Below are 17,016 nucleotides of genomic sequence, written 5' to 3' on the forward strand. Positions count from 1 at the left end.
GATCTTAAAGATTTCTTCAGTTCTTTCTTCACAATTTCCTAATGTTCAGCTAATGTCAGTTCAAAGGTAGATGACTGTCCTGCTTTCATCCTGTACACTGGTTTTGTACAGCTGGAGTAGGGTTTTTCTTGACTTTTTTTCCATATTGAATTTTCATGGATAGTATTTGCCAAGGTTTGAAACATGGTGACTCCTCAAATAGTCCTATTACAATTGCCCATCAGCATCTCTGCTGAAGAAGCCAGTCCTTCTCTGGGTGAATTCACATACTCCATCAGGCTGGATAATTGTGCACTATTTTACAAATCAGTTTATTCCTTCTAAAAACCTCAAAATTCTTCACCTCATTCCAGCAGTGGAAATCTGGGAGGAGAGCTTTTTGCTGAAGATATATTACAAAAATACTACATTTAAGCCTCCTTTACAGTGGAATGGAGAACTCCAGAGCTGTGATGAATAAAAAGTTCACTACATGACTACACCCTCTTTGCTTTTGGTGGAGTGCTTCACCATACATATGATTCTACATATGTTAGAATCTCTTAGTTTAGGGCATACTCCCCACACCAGGATCTAATCTGTCTTGTTCTTTCTTCACTTACTATTTTAATATTGAGATTAATACTATGTGTACTTTTTTTTATTAACATTTTCCTTGCTACAAGAACAGCTGGGCAAATTGATCATTCTCAGTTTTCTAAAAATTGTTCTTTTAATAATATTTTGATTTAATAGTATGATCTCAGACTAGAGTTTATTGCTTCTCTTTTTTCTTTTCTTTACAGGATTTCTTTTAAACCTGTTATTTTATGTACTTGTTAATAGCTGTTCTTCATTTTAATGTGATATTTTCTAATCCTGACCAAGTAAGAACCATCCACTTCATTCGTACTTGTCAATGCACAGAACTATTAATAAATATACCTTCACACTCAGCATCCTATACTGGTTTCCACTTTAATCTAAAAGGTTTAACACCAGGCAATTCAAAGTTTCTAAGGCCAAGAAGGCCAACCATAATTATTAACAGGTACTCAGGAGACTACTGCAGGAATTATGAGTTAATGTCTTTCATGTGTCTTGAATTCTGGAGATGATTCCCTGCTTTAGGGTGAAGCTGAGCACTTATTAAAGAAGTCTCAAATTGATGAGGTGTCTTAGGTTTCACAGTTACATTCAAACCACGTGCTTCTTAAGCTTCACACTACTGACCTCTTGCCTCTTCCATCCTATCTGCTATCCTTCAATTTTTAGGCAGGTTCCCACACAGCACATATTATTCTTTATCCTAGTTGTCTACCGGGCTGGAATCCACATAGGCTTCTGGCTATAGGCAATTTTTGGATGCCAGTTTTTAAGACATAAAAGGAACAAATTCAAAGGCTCAATGTTATGCCTATTCTGAGCTTGCCACCTCCTTCTGTTCAGATCCCCGGCACAGGCTTTGCATATTTACTTTTTTTACAAATCTCTCCATAGATCTTGATGGAGCATAGATCTTGCTAGATCTGACCTATTGCTAAGCTGTTTTCACAGGAAGAACCTAGTAGCATACAATTATAAGATACCAAATGGTTGATGCAAGCTTCTTTCCAAATCTACTTAACATTTCCTTTTTAAGTTTGGAAACCAGGAAGTATCTAATTTTCCTGTACCACAGACCTTCCTCAGATTAAATATTTCATTGCATGTGGTGCCATACAGAGCTCTATAGAAATATGGTATTTATTCATACAAAATTAATTTTAGAGGTGAAGATAGCTTGAATTTAAGATGTAGCAATATAACACAAAATATCTGGAAGCATACTTAGGGATCTGGATTTGTTTCTACATGTTTTTCTGGCAAAGCTGAGTTTGGAAGTAGAATCCAGCTGATCATTCTGTGCTGAGTAAACTGACATCCTTCCTAGTCAGTAGGAAAAGTTATGCAGATGTTGCAAGGGCAGCTGTATAAATTCAGCTAAATCACAGAAAAAGCTTTTTCTTCATTATAATATGGCCTGTGGCAAAATAAAGCTGAAGTTATTAAACTGTAACTAAAAGCTAGCCACAGTAAAATATATTGAAGGCAAGATTAAAGGCACATACAGAGTATAAACTCCTTGTACGGAAGGCAGAGGTTAAGAGAGAATAAACTAACTCCACAGTGAAAAACTGAAATTCCTGAAATCTCTTTCCTGTAACCAAAGTGGATTCTGGGATTTGAAAACTGATTGAATGTCTGTATCAAGACATTGTCAAGAGACTCAATCCATTAATTTTCACTTATAAAACCAGTAATAATAGCATGTTTTTTTCAACCACAACCTTGATAACTGTTTTAAGATCTTCAGACAGCACCCTATGTCAAGCTGCAGTTTTTTCATGGCAGGGTTGAACTGTTTTGAAAATGCAACAGTTGGCCAGGATAAACCTTTATCTTCATTTACCCATTGTTACTTGTTTTTTTGTAGCCGCCTGGTAGCAAAAGGTCACATTTCCATGAAGATAAATTCCTTACTAGACCTAACTGTGGTCTGAGGTCATTGCATATCTGTGCCAGGACAGACTTAGGAGTGATGGTGAATAGGAAGTTTTTATGTTGTATTGTCCTGGCTTACTGCAGCTGGAGCCAGACAGTGTTAGGACCAATATCAGCATGGGCTAAAGCAGGCATATCTTTCTAGTTGCTCATCAGACAACAATGAGTAAATAAACATTGTCCTCCATCCAGACTGAGCTGTCAGCCCAATTAGGCATGAGAATGTCCTAATGCACCGTGTTTCCTATATCTTCACCTACAGTTTCTCCTGCTCATGTGCCTGGGGTGATTTCAGATAGACGTGGCTGCATTTAAACACAGCTATGCTGCTGGCAGGGGTCAGGTCTGCTGTGTCAACACTAATCCTTCCTGTCTACTATCAGCTAGTTTGACGTTTGATTTGTGTCAAGTTTCTGTGTCCACTGGAAGCCAAATATCACAGCTCTGAGATAACACTTCGCACCACTTTCCTCCAATCATTGAATAATTTTGTACTTTCTCTCCTCAAACTCCTAACCAAGGGAATCACAAGACACTGAGCTGAAGTTGCATATGCCTGAGAAATTGTAGTAAAACAGATACTGTTTCTGTTGCAGTTACAAAAGAATTAAACAGAATGTCCTCAAGTACAAAAATTTTATGCCTGACATTTTGAACATCTCATTGAAATGTGCTCTTCGTTTCATTCAATGCAAATAAGTAGATCTAATATAACACTGATTTTTAAACACATTTTAGATTTTGACATAAAAAAGGGCCACCTAAAGTACAGAATAAGCTCAATGTTCACATCAGCCTTGTTCTAAATGAAGCCAAAGGCTTCTCTCACCCCTCCAACTCCCCCAAACAGTTTGTTATGACTCGGTGATAAAGATCAGTATCTACTGAAAGATAAGCAAGGACCACCACCAATTCGGGGCTTCAAAGCATGCTGAACTGCATTATACCACAGTGTGAAAGGATGTGGCTGTCATGAAGGTGCCAGCTCTTGTCAGTGGGCTGTTCCTCCTATTTTTGCACCAGAGGAAGACTTTCCCATGAGCCCCAGTAGCTGCAGGCTGAACCTTTAATTGTAGGCTGTACAATAAATGATGTATATGGTCCACTGTTCTGGCACACGTGACAGTCAACTAAGTCATGTACATGGGTTCAGACACATACTGACACATATGGATAATTTTCAACTGCAAAATGTCCACCAACAGAGTTTTCAAATCAAGATAATTTTTCATGAACAGGATCATTTTATCCTTCAGGTGCACAGAGACTGGTAAATACGGATGAAACTGCCTCACAAACAGCACATAAAAATGTGCCTGACTCAATGGAATGTTTACTGTAATTTAAGTCTGTGTAAAAAAATTAATCCATTTCTTACCAGTAAAGACAAAGTATTTTTGTCTTACACACCCTAACCAGTTACCTAATCCAAAATTACTATACACAGTACAATAATCCTCTTGCAGTTTTTCATTTTCACTGGCACTTTCAAAATCAAAATTTTCCCTCAAGTACATGACTTAACAAAATTTCATATTTGTGTTAAAAATACTTTCATCTTTGTTATCAAAGACATCAAATATGCAAGTGTTTTAATCTTAGTTCCAGAATATGGATGAAAATAACACTACAAAATATTTGTGCATGTTTATATGGCATCATCTCTGTGAAAACTATTATGTACTACATGCAATTTGATGTTTAAAAAGTATTTCAATAACAGAAATTCATTGGGGTTTTTGGTAAACATTATATCAGTGCCAAGTTAACAATAAGGCTCTTTATTGAATGGGTCTACCTTCACAACACTAGTTAACCAATTATTTAAAATGTTTTAGCTCTTTTAAATTTAAGGGGTAAATTATAGCATAGGAGTTCCTTACACCCAAGTTACTGAATTACTCCAGCTTCTCACACTTATCAGACCATGTAAGACGTGTGAGGCTGAGGCACCTGAGGAAAGAAATGCGGCCCCTCCAACAAAAATCTGACCTTGATCTCATTTGAGTCTCTGGGCTAGGGATAGAAAAATCCAAAAGGCAAACATTTCTTTAAAATTCTTAACTAGTAGCAAATAAAAATCTTCAGAGAAAAAAAAATATAAAAAGTCTCAAGCTTCAAAATCAAAGCAAAACAATAATTAAAAAATAAAGAAAATTTTGAACTTAAACACTTAGGATTAAATGATGATGTTTTAAGCTGCAACAGCAGCTTAGAACCATGAAACAACAACCTGTATGAATTTTACCAATGAAATATTAATACATTGCTATCTCACCTGTAGCAGTAGGTAACTGCACATTAATTCCTGGGTATATTGCTATTTGCCTGATAGTGTTCTTGCACACATGACACTCAGACTTTCAAAGTGCTCAGCCTTCTAAAGTCACAGTGAGAGCAGTCCATTCACCTACAGTTTCTTCCCTATCTGAAATTCACCTTGATTTCTGTGGGAATTCTATAGCTACCAAAAAAACAAGTCAAGATAGAAGAGCAGTTAAAATCCAGGTCTCAGAAAAAATCACCACATTATTCTTCCCTTCTGAGAAAGTGGAGACTTTCACTTCTGTGAAAGTATTAGAACTTATATGTGCCACATGCTGTATTCTTTTGTTTCTGTAGGTTAAATGGTCCTCAAGGGAGAAATTTATCTGCATACCCAGCTTCAAAAAAGAGGCAAGTCTTAACTGATCTCCAAGGTCCTTTCCAACCTGAACCATTTCACAATCCTGTACAAATGAAGACCTGGATGCTTATCTGGGTAATGGGACACATGTGACTGCAAAATAGAAACCAGTGGAAATGTAATTTGAACTTTTTGTTTTGTTATCAGTAGTTTTGAGTCCTTCATCACTCTTTCTGAGTGTTTGTCTTAATTCTTCTGGTCATAGGTTGTTTCCTTTTTATCCTCCAAAACTGCGAGCCTCTTTCTGTCAATGGTTTCAGGCTTAGCATTGCTCACAAATGAGTTACATGGAAAGCTCAAGCTCAAATAGTATTTGCTATAGCCTGGTCCTGTTTGAGTGGGTCTACTGTATCTCTTTGGTTTGAGGTGTGGTTTCCAAGGTCTCTGGCATTCAGCTGGGTGCCAAACTGTTGTAGTGACACAACAAAGTCTGTGAAGGAAAGGATTCATAGTGGACTGCAATGCAAGAGGGCAAGAAACTGGACTTTCTTATAAAGCATGCAAGTAACTGAGGGGCAAGAAGAATTAGAAGGGGATCTCTGACTGCCTGAAAATTCTATATATGCTGACTTGTGCTGCATCTGACTTACACATACAAACACCAAACATAAATGGAATGAAGCTCTACATGGTACATGTGTACATATGGTACAATACTAGTGCTCAGATGATAACTTAAAAGTTACTACCATAGCTTAATCCCAGGTGAGCCATCTAAAAATCAGTCTGCTGGATTTTAGGCCTTCCAAACCAACCATAAAATCATAGAAACTTAGAAACATAGAAACATCACTATGAAGCACATCTACTAGGTACTTTGACAAGAGCAGTTGTTGGAATATCTCACTCAAGTCACTGCTCTGTTTACATTGAACATTGGCTTACAAGTGGACTACAAATTTTATCATGTTAAGGCATAAGCTTTCATTGAATAAGTTTTGTCTTTCTGAGCTTTAACTGGTGATGTCCTTCATTATGACTGTCAATACATAACATACAGCACAGTGATTTGACCAGAACAGAGTTGTCCCTATTCTGAGCGGTTTACAAACAATGTTCCTTGGCTCTTTTATGAGCAATTCAGAATTTCTTGGGGTTTTCCAGCTGCTTTTAGGTCACTGGTTCAACTAAGTCACAACATGGCTTAACCAACCTCCTTTCCCAGACAGGAATGGAAACACATGGTTTGTGGTTGTAGTAAATTAATAAGGGGGTGAAAAAAAAATAAACAGAAGGGACTTTTGCCATGTGTTTTACAACACTGCAAATCTGTCCATCATCCACCTCATCTGTACCATACTATTCTCTTGCCAATCATTCCTGTGCTCACTTGCTATATGATATAACATTATTCTTCCCCCACTGCAAATTCTATTTTTAATGAGTTTTCTGGATATCAAAAGGCCAGATACCAATGATGTAACTTTGTGTGACTCTACTATATGTTTCTAAAGAGATCCAGATCAGCGTCTAAAAGATTTATTTAAATGTATAAGGAATTCCCTACTTGTAATGCATGTAGCCTCAAGCCTTAATTATTGCCTCTATTTGCTTAAGAATATTTACATAGCCATGTAATAAAAAAGCTCAGGAAAGAAGTATCTTTACAGACTGAATTTCAGTTTGGATAATTATATTGCAGATTTGGCCCAAATTTCATACCTTGGGAAAAGATAATACCACATTATAGTTTCTTAAAATGCAGCACTTTACAAATGTGAAACAAAATACAAGATTTCTTGAAAAAAACTTTACATCAAAAAAGGTTGTGTTGTGTTTTTAAACTACATCCTCATCACTATCATTCATAGGTTGCCACAATTACTACTAGAGTGGGGGTTTGTAGGTTTCTGTGTGTGTGGTGAGTCTTTAAGTTTCTTCATAATTATTAGTGGAAATATCCCTGGAAACAACACTCCACTTATTTCCCTGGGTCTAAGGAGGGTGAGCAGAACTGACAGATCTCAGAAAAATGCTGTGAAGTAGTAAAGTGACTGTTCTTCATTCTTTGGCAAAGGTTGGGGTCAGTTTGTGGTTTGCACAGTCTGAGAAAACATTTAAGCATCATTCAAAATCATAGTGATCAGGAGCTGCATTTCAGCAGAGGAAACCTAAAAGGCTGTATAACTAGTTTTCCCACAGTCCATGAATCCAAAACTTGTATCTTAGTGTAGTGTTCTGTTCCAATTTTATACAACTGATCAACATTTTTAACCAGAAATCTTTTGTCTGTCAAAGGATGTGGCCCTACCTCTTCCTCTGTATGATTTTAAGTAGGGTTAAACAAACAACCAGCGGCCAAGAGTTCACCAAAATCCATTGGGGAAGTTATTTAACATGTAAATATAGGATCTTGCTATGGTCCTTTTACAGTCACTCCAGCATTTCTAGTCTTTTGGATGCTCAGGCCTGTCAAGTACCTAATCTCCATGCATATAGCTCAAAACCATAGGTGGTCGCTTATTCATATTCTGTGTGTTTACCATAACATCATAAGATCCCCTCTTCATCCATGACTGAAGATGATGGTAGCTGTTGGCATTAAAAGCATATATTATGGTCATGCCCCAAATTCATGTCCCTTGTGCCAAGCACTACATATAACTAATCTGTGATGTGTAATTTGTTCCACAGGCATTATCACGCCTTCATTTCAACTGTTCTTCAGTGCTAGCCACTACACCATGACTAAAAGTAGTATTTGTTGGCAGTTTTATACTGCACAAAGGTTAGTCCAAATCTAAACAAGTCATTTACTACAAGCACTGTGCTTAGACTTCATCAACTATTAGAAAATAATGCTTAATAAGCTACAAAATATAACGAGAAAGAAAATTCATGAAAGAATTTGTTACTGATAAGTTGTGATTTATTAAAGGCATTATTGAATGCCTTTAAATGTGCTCCATCAGCTTCTCACAAGCAGCTTCTTCCTTGTGTTTTATTAGTAGTCTGTTCTGTGCAGCTATTTAGCAGATACATTTGTGAGACCAAAGGCCATCTGTGCATACCAGTGTAATATGTACTGTGGCCACTAAAGGAAAAAAAAAAAAAAAAGATAAAATCGCTAAAAATAATGAAAGTAACATTCCAATTACATAAATATGGAGGCTTCTTAAAATTGAGCCATGATGTTTACTTTATTCCTGGGATTCAAAGGTTAGAAAGCTTTCTGCACAAGTGGAACAAATATGTGACCATTGTAGCAAGGCTCCAAAGGGAGTCACAGATCTGGTATTGGGAATATCTGAGTTTGTCATGATCCAGAATGCTACCATGAGTCTTGGAATTGTTATTAATCTTCATGTCTTGAAACTTAAGCCAGAGAGTATCATAAGGGAATCTCTGAAATTATATAACACGGAGGAACAAATTATCCTATGTTCTGCAGCTCTAAACCTTGAGACCTTGCAGTGCACATTTGATATTAACCAAAACAGGCTATAGGCCAAAGTGGACCTTATTGTAATGTAGTTGTCATATTCACAACACTCCAAGATTTAAAAAAAAAAAAAAAAAAAAAAAAGCAGGGGCCTGAGCATTTCTGAAGTCTAAATTATGTATAAAGTATCACAAATGATCAGATGAATTCTCCCTTGTACCCGCAAGTCATCTGCTTGGTCTTTGTGAAACATATGTATGATTAGCTCACACTACTAGATGTGTAAAAACAGATTAGAAGTAGTATTAAAACAGGCAAAACCTGAGGAAGTCATCTTTAAGATATTTTCTTTTGCCTCTCTCAGCACTGTATTTGTATTCTGCAATTTAAACATACATTTTTAATAGCCTTTTTATCTTTATATTTTTCCCTGTAATGAGAAACAAAAGGCTGATCAAGATACCCATACAGCAAAGTCAGAAGTGTTCTGAGAAGGTTATCCTAAATTTCAAATTGAGATATTTTAAAAACTCTTATTAAGAGACTGTCTTTCTTCTTTTGCTCTCTGAAATTTTAACTAAATGCTGCAATAAAAAGAAAAAACTATGAGGAATGATGAGATATGAATCTTTCATATGGGCACAAAATAAGGTACTTACAGGTACATGGATACTTTCAGTTTCCTCATGAAAGAGGTGGTTAAGTTCCTACAGGCTCCAAAATCAGTCATTTATGGTAATGGGAAACTACACAATTTGCTCTTGAAATGCAGTTTGAAATGACTGATAAAACTTTAGTCTGACTGAACACATACAGTAGATAGATTAAGTGTCTGGCTTATCTGTCTGGTCCTGGGTGCTCATCAGTCAATCTAACAAACAAGCTAAAACTCAGTATTGTGGTCAGCAAATTCATATTCATCTGAAAATATGGGGTCCACAGTGAGCTCTTTCACACAAGGAAGCATATTGAACCTGTTTAATGCTTGCTTACCCCTACTAATGCTCCCCAGCCAAGAAAATTAAGAACTGTGGACTCGAGAAGCAAGCTCACCCCTTGCATTTACTTACTTCTTCATTACTTTTTAACATCCCTTTAAGTAACAACTGCTGAAACCCATTAACAAAACCATTTTATGGTGCTAGAAATCTCAATAGCTCATAAAAACGCATTATGAACCATGTTAAATTTTGCACAAGTCAATGTGACTTAATAGCTTGAAGTTAGAACACTGGTGGTTTTTCTGTGGCTAGTTGCCTTCTAGCTTGATGATACAAAACAGCTTCAAAGTAAAGATGCAGCCCATAAAGATGAAGTGAGGCAAGAAATGCATGGTGTAGATGAGCTAGGTACAAATTCCTAGCTGGGAAAAAGCAGTATGATGCCACTGCTGATGATATTCCAACTTAACTATGAAGTTAAGAAAGGGTAGGGAGTACATCTAGCATCAATGGCTTCAACAATTATTCCAATTTCACTAATTTAGGGATGTGACTATCGGTATTTTCAGAAGTCAAACAAACTATTTAAGTTGGATTCTGAAGTAAAGAAAATATAAAGAATGTACTATGGCCCATTCAACACAGGATGAGCCTATTCTGAAATTTCCTTCTCCCCCCCCCTCCCCCCATTCACCACTTTGGAGGGATAAAAAAAAAGGATCAATGAACTCCAAACCCCTTTGCTGTTAATCCGTGCTGAGTTTCAAACAAGCCTGTGGAAGGACAAGACCTGAAAAGGTATTCACAATAAAAGAGGCAATGGACACAAAAGTATATGCTGCTAATTAAAAACTTAAAATTATATCACAATGACTTTAAATGAGAATGATCTCAGTCTAATCACATAATACTTTCTTTTGTGCTCTAGGTCACGCCGTCACTCAGATGCAGCATTCAGGAAGCACATTTCATTAGACTAAATAAAGCTTCAATCATGTGTAAAATTTCCAACTTGAATAGGCAGCCATCATATCATTCATCAGTCTAGATGTATTTAATGGGTGTAATTTCTTCCTCATATTTCTGTGTTGATTGTTTCATTTCCATTATAGAAATCTTTCAAGATTGCTCTCTTCACTGAGTTTTTGGTCAGGATAAATAATGTTGGGGTTTTTTTAAGATGTGTCTCAAATGCACTTCTTTTTGCTTGTCAAAAAAACCCCCACAAACAACCGAAACAAAAAAAAAAAAGGGTGATTGAGATAAATTTAAACTAAGACACAGAGAGAAACAACAACAAAAAAATCAAAACTCACACACCCTCTCCCAGGAATCAGATGGTACTACCCGTGCTTGCATGTCTTGCAATAAATAATTACACTTAATCAAAAACAAATTGAGCAGTCTTGTTCAAACACAGCAGCCCCCTGTGGATTCCAGTACTGTTTCTACAGTTGAATGCAAAGAGATTGTTTTTAACACATGACTTTAAAGCAAAATACAACACATGATATTACCCATCTCCATTCCATGCTTCCTTCTTCTCCCCTTTTCACTTATTTATTACCAGGTAAGAGGTACAATGAAACCTTCTACCTTTCAAATTTCAAAATTAGTAGGAAGAAATCATAGCACTCAGTGTCGCCTTCCAGCACCAAATCTCGGTCTTCTAGTTTAGTTTTGAAAAGAAAATCATACTGGCACTTTCCCTCCTCTGATCAGCCTAAACCTCTCCAAGTTCTGCTTCTTTTATCTTCCCTCCTCTATGTACATTTCATCCATCTGGTTCTTTTTCTCTTGTGACCTGGGCCCCAAAGCTGTAATAAGATCTGTTCTGGTGCATCAGGCTCATCAGAATCAAACAACTTCCATTTCAGAAAGCCGTAAGTCTAAGACTCATTGGCAGCACAGCCAAGTTGGTGGATAAAAACACAAAGAACATTTACCTTTTCTGATACATGAGCACGGATTAAGCAAACAGGATGGGAAAAGGGATTCATCCATCAGGGTATTGCAGTTGCAGTCACAGTAGTCTACCAGCTAGTGACTCCATGGAGCAGAGTCCTAAAAAAAAAAAAAGCAGGAAAAATATTGACTTAGCAGTATTTCTTTTTGCTCACAACTTCCAACAGAGTCTAGTTATTTTGTATGTCTGGTTTATTTCTGGGGGTTGGGACACCATGGAAGAGGAGTAATTGGCAAAGCCATAGATGACACAGCCTGAAGAGGTACTGTTTCCCTCCTCATGGTAGACATAGAAAGCTGACAGATGTACTTGCAAAAAGGAAAAACATGCATCAAAGCCAGTTAATTAGTTGAAAAAGAAAGAAGAGGAAATTTCATCAAAGGTACTTATGACCTGAATGAAAATAAAAAATCAAATGTAAAACTCTAAGACCACTTTTCTGTCCAGGATAAGTAGGTAGAGTTCAGATACCTTTATAATATAGCTACTAATCTTTTTGCTCCATGACTGAATTTTTATTCAACACGGTGATAATATTCAGTGGAAGTTGAACTGGAGAACAATGGTCAATAAACAGAAGGGGAACTGAAAAGCCAGAATCCTTCTTCAGAGAGCATAGGGAAGCTTGAACCACTTTTCAGTTCTGCCAAAAAGTTCTTGGGTGACCTCCTGTCAAATCTTTTGCCTTGCCAGGAAGCTCAAATATATTTTAAATACCTAATGAGCTTCACAGTCCAATGCTTCTGTGCCATAGTTCCCATTAAAAGTACAATAGTACCTGGGAATCTTTTTAGTGCAAGAATTTTCAAATGGTCATAGTAAACATTTTTTCCCTCTTTTGTGGAAAAGTGTGTACAAAGCTTTCTTCATCTATAAGATGTAGCACCAATATGGATGAGCACAATTTGTAATTTATTAATTTCATATTCTGCTTCTCTGACATGAGCTCTTAACATGAAAAGAAATTCCCAAGTTTCATAGAAGAAATGGTTATACTGTTGTGCACAAAGAAAAAGAGATAAAGATGCAGACTTTAGTTCACAGGTTATTTTCTCCATTACGGGTTCACTCTTCAGATTCATAATGCATGAGTGGAGCATTTAAAATGCAAGTCAGCTCAGGTTAACTGCAGCCTGACAGGTACATAAGACTTTTTTCACTAGATTAATTTTTGAATCTTTAGACTCCAAATCATCATACATTCTTTTTAAGCATGTACTTTTCCCCTGTGTTTCCCTTGTCTTTAGTGTTCATAAAGACATCTTAAAATTCACACTCCGAGTCCCTCTCTGTAGTTAAACCAGTGTGAAGGATTTAGGATTCAAGACCATCTCAGCATTGCATGGGTATTCCAGAAGGGAATTCACCAGACTAGAGAACTTCCCTCTTGAGAGTTGCTCAAAAAGAGCTGCTTGCCTCATTAACTCAACATGTATTAATATTTTTATTCCTATTAGCACTTCTTGTTAGATAGCATCTAGCTAGTCATATCTGTTGCCTTTAGACAACCAGTGATACTAAATAATTTAATTCAGAGCTCCAGCTTTCCAGTTTGGACCTATCAGATAGATACTAACATCTTTTTAGGAAAACCTTTGCAGAGCACAGCCATTTCCCAAAGGCTGATAAGAACATTGTCATGTACTTCAACAGTCACAAGATCAAATCCAGCGTTACCACGGATGTAATTCCCAACATGTTCTACATGATAAAAATATTTCCACTCTCTAAGGGGAGTCAGGAATGAGAATTTTCACACAGGAGTTCAGAAATACAGTCGTAACACAAAATAGCTCTGCTTCAGAACCAGCCTCAAATTCTCAGCTCATCTGTTTCTCTCATTACACCCAGCAGATACAAACCAGTTTTGTTTGTCACGAACAAAAAGTGTTCATACAAGCTGAAAGTTATTTACAGTTAATAGCAGTGGAAAAATTGCAAAGCAGCTTGGTCCAGTATCTAATAATAAAAAATAGCTTCTTGTAAAGAGACTTGAGGGCAGAGGCTCTCCAAGTTCTTCACGTTTTTTACATTTTTGCTTCAAGGAACAGCACAAAATGTCAGTAATCTCAGCATTTTAGGATAAAGTTTTCCAGAGCTTTCTGGTGACCTTGACATTAAGGAAATCAATAACTATTAATTATAAGACAATAAAAAAAAAATTGGTGCAGCCTGTCCCCAGCTTATCAACTGTGCTATGTCCAGGTTGCAAAGACAGTGGAGAGAGTAATGACACAAGGTTAGACTAGCTTAGTTGCTTTGAAGTCCTAATGGTCATCTCTAAAAATAGAGGTCAAGAAATTATACAGAGGTCTACATAAGCTAAGTTTCTTGGGTCTGATACAGAAAAAAGAAATCAAGGAAGTTAACAATAGCAAGAAAAGTTTCATTAAGCCTACTGATGCTGCTTTTAAGCACCTGAGAAACTCTCACGTAATTAAAGTAACTTCAGATTCATTGAAATAAAGAGAACTGAGATGACCTGAAAATCAGGTAACCTTGCTTAAGAACTCTGATTTAGATTCACATTTCTGCAGTGCCTAAAGCTTCTGCTGCAATGTTAGCACAATAGGATCCAAGCCTCTGCTCAGCAGAATCAATTTGGAAAGCGCTATTAACTTCAGTGCATCTTAGATGCAGTATTAGATCAAATCTTTAAAGTTATTTATGTATCTATTTCCCACTGAAAGTGAGGGTTTGGGCTTTTACACAGTAAGATATAAGAGGAAAAAAGCCTGACTCGAAGGCCTAATTTCTAGAAGTACTATTACCTAGCAGCATTTGAGATCACTGATCTTTATTTCTGTCAGATAAAATGTTTAGAGCTTGACCCAGAGGGCAGCAAACTAAGCTAAGGGCAGTCACCTCTTAACTCCATTTCTGATGATTCCCGGACAGTCAGAGCAACAGCGAAACCCATTTGACCTGACAACAGCAGATACAGCACTGCCACAGAGAACAATCATATGCAATTAATGGCAACAAGCATTTCTCCAGCTGAAGTCCCTGTCTCTCAGTGTGTGTTTGCATGATCCTCTTGCTTTGTCTCAAACCTTTGAATGCAATATCATGATGATGAGCTGGCAAGTAATTGACAAAATGCAGTTCACTGTACAGTACACTACAGTGTAGTTTTCCTGTGCATACAAATTTCATCCTGCTCTCTCCGGACAGAGACAGGAGGTTTGCAACCACTTATACTCAGTGGCTGATAGAAATAGTATGGAACTGCCACATTTTGACATTTCCAAAACATCTTATGGGTAATTAACAAATGTTATTTTCCTCTCTGTTCTCCCTTCCACCCCCCTTCTTTTGATTGTTTTTGGTTAGTTTTTTTTTTTCCCTTGTTATCAAATAGCTTGGAGGAAGTTATCTTACGAAAAAGGTCTAGGGTAGACCCTTCTCTGAAAAATTCCCACTGGTGTGACTTCAAGGCTAATAAAAATATTGTATTGTTTCTTCTACTCATCCTTCTAACTGGTCAGCAAACCCCCAGGGCACTGTTAGTGCAACAAATTCAGCTTTGAGTGTCTAATGTCTCATACGCAGCCCTAGTTAGCAATAGGTTTCCTTTTCCAAAAATCCTACCAAATAGCTGAGTAATTTCTTATTAATTTTTAAATTCTCCTGTCCTTGTCTATGTTTACACATACAGTTCACAATGACAATGGCTGTTTTCATACACTACATTTTTTGCCAAGTATCCAAAATAACAATTCTGCAGTATATTGGAAAAGATACAGAGCTGGTTCCTACTGCCATTTCCTATTTCTGCCTGTACTCAAAGCATCACCAGATTTTTCTGCACAGTTCAGATGTAGACATAAACTTGGCTATAATCTACGTATTCTATTGGAACTATTAGACAAAGCCAAAACTAAAATGAAGCAAATGGAGATAGAAACTCAAAACAGTAACAAAAATTTCCTTTAATATGTTTGGGCTTTTATCAACTTCTGCTATTTTACAAGTAGTAGAAAAACATGTATTTATCTGACATTAGTGCAAGAATTAAGACTGAGGGCTCATACAGATACTGAAGACAGGCAGGTAGCCCACTTAATTCCTTATAACACAGGCATTCCCTCAAATGAGATAGTAAACAGCACAAAATAAAGGAAGGCTTCTCTGGGTCTTGCAATGAGCAGTCTTCAATGCTATAGGTAGCCTCTCCTTTGACTTCAGGCAGAGTAGGAAAATACAAACATGGTTTTGATGCAAGTTCACACAGTTAGTTCAATGGCAGCATTTCCTCTAACTTCAGAGGGGTTTGGAACACACTCAGTAAATAACAATGGCAGAATGGCACAAAACTCACAGATGTACTATTTAAAGATCTTAAAAAAAAAAAAAAAAAAAAAAGATAAATCAAACCCATCCTTCTGACACAGGCTAAAAAATTTTTCTATAGAGTTTAGTAAACTCTACAGGTATAGGAATGAGAAGTAATAACAATCTTTCTTCTTTCAGGACTCCGAAAAAAATCCTGGCCTGACTGAAGGTAACAGAAGATTTTTATTCATTTCTATGAAGCCAGAACTTCAGTCCCTGAGAAGAATCTGAAAACCCAGTATAAAAGCAAAATGTGTCAAGAAAACTGGCACAAAAACATAGCTAAACAAACTACATTAGGGATTTCAAATGAGATTAGAAGTATTGTTTTGGCTTTCAGAGGGGTGTGAGAAAAACACAGTAACAGCACAAGCAGCCTTTGCAAACCAGGCAGCGGAGACAGACTGTTTAAAGGAATTGGAAAAGAAAGTCTAAATGGAAATAGAGTGAAAGGAAAATACAGCTCCATCTAGGGTGAAAGGAATGAAGACCAATAATCATTGGGATTCAGCTTTGTTTCTGCGGTAGGTGCTCTAAAATCCATGTTGGAGGAGCAGACAGAAAGGTCATGGAAGTCAGAATTATTATATGAGAAAGGAAGTAAGGAACAATGGGCTCAGAGAAGTCATGACAACTGAAGGATTGGTGGTCTTCACTGTGAAAGAATGTGTGGCCTTTATTGATGGGCTCTTTCTATAGAGATGAATTACTGTGTGCAATATCTATACAGACCAGAAGTGCACTGGTGACAGACCTGCTGAATTATTTGCTGTGGATAAACTAAGTATTCTTTCTTGATTTTGAGCAAGTCTAATTACTGCTGTAACATGTATTACAAACCCCAGTTTAACTATAGCCACGTGAGAAGTCTCTTGAGCTCCCCTGGGACCATACTTAAACTGAATAGAAAGTTACATTTCACAAAGAACAAGATCCACTCAACTAAACACACGAGCAAAGAAATCATGTGAAAAAGATGCAGAGGCAGCAGAGTTTCTCAGTAAGACTTAGATGTCAACTCTTTTGTAGCAATGGTCACTACGATGTGACTTTGTTTCCCTTCCCACAGCATCATTTTTCTGTTTTCTTTAGTAAGATTGCCTGTTCTTTAAAGCAATGTGGTCTTCCTCCTGCATCTGTATTTCACCTATAAGAAGGAGTCTTGATGAGCCATAATCATTAA

General features: G+C 37.0%; 1 long non-coding RNA gene across 1 annotated transcript in view; it reads right to left on the reverse strand.

The window, feature by feature from the left end:
- Positions 1 to 17,016, reverse strand: part of LOC139795515 (uncharacterized) — a 199,297-nt gene that overhangs the window by 69,542 nt on the left and 112,739 nt on the right. Inside the window, exon 2 of the long non-coding RNA XR_011725537.1 lies at positions 11,479 to 11,596. This is a non-coding gene — a long non-coding RNA (uncharacterized lncRNA). The remainder of the gene's footprint in view (positions 1 to 11,478; positions 11,597 to 17,016) is intronic.

The sequence above is a fragment of the Heliangelus exortis genome, chromosome 3 (assembly GCF_036169615.1).
Source record: "Heliangelus exortis chromosome 3, bHelExo1.hap1, whole genome shotgun sequence".
In the NCBI taxonomy this organism is placed as follows: domain Eukaryota; kingdom Metazoa; phylum Chordata; class Aves; order Apodiformes; family Trochilidae; genus Heliangelus; species Heliangelus exortis.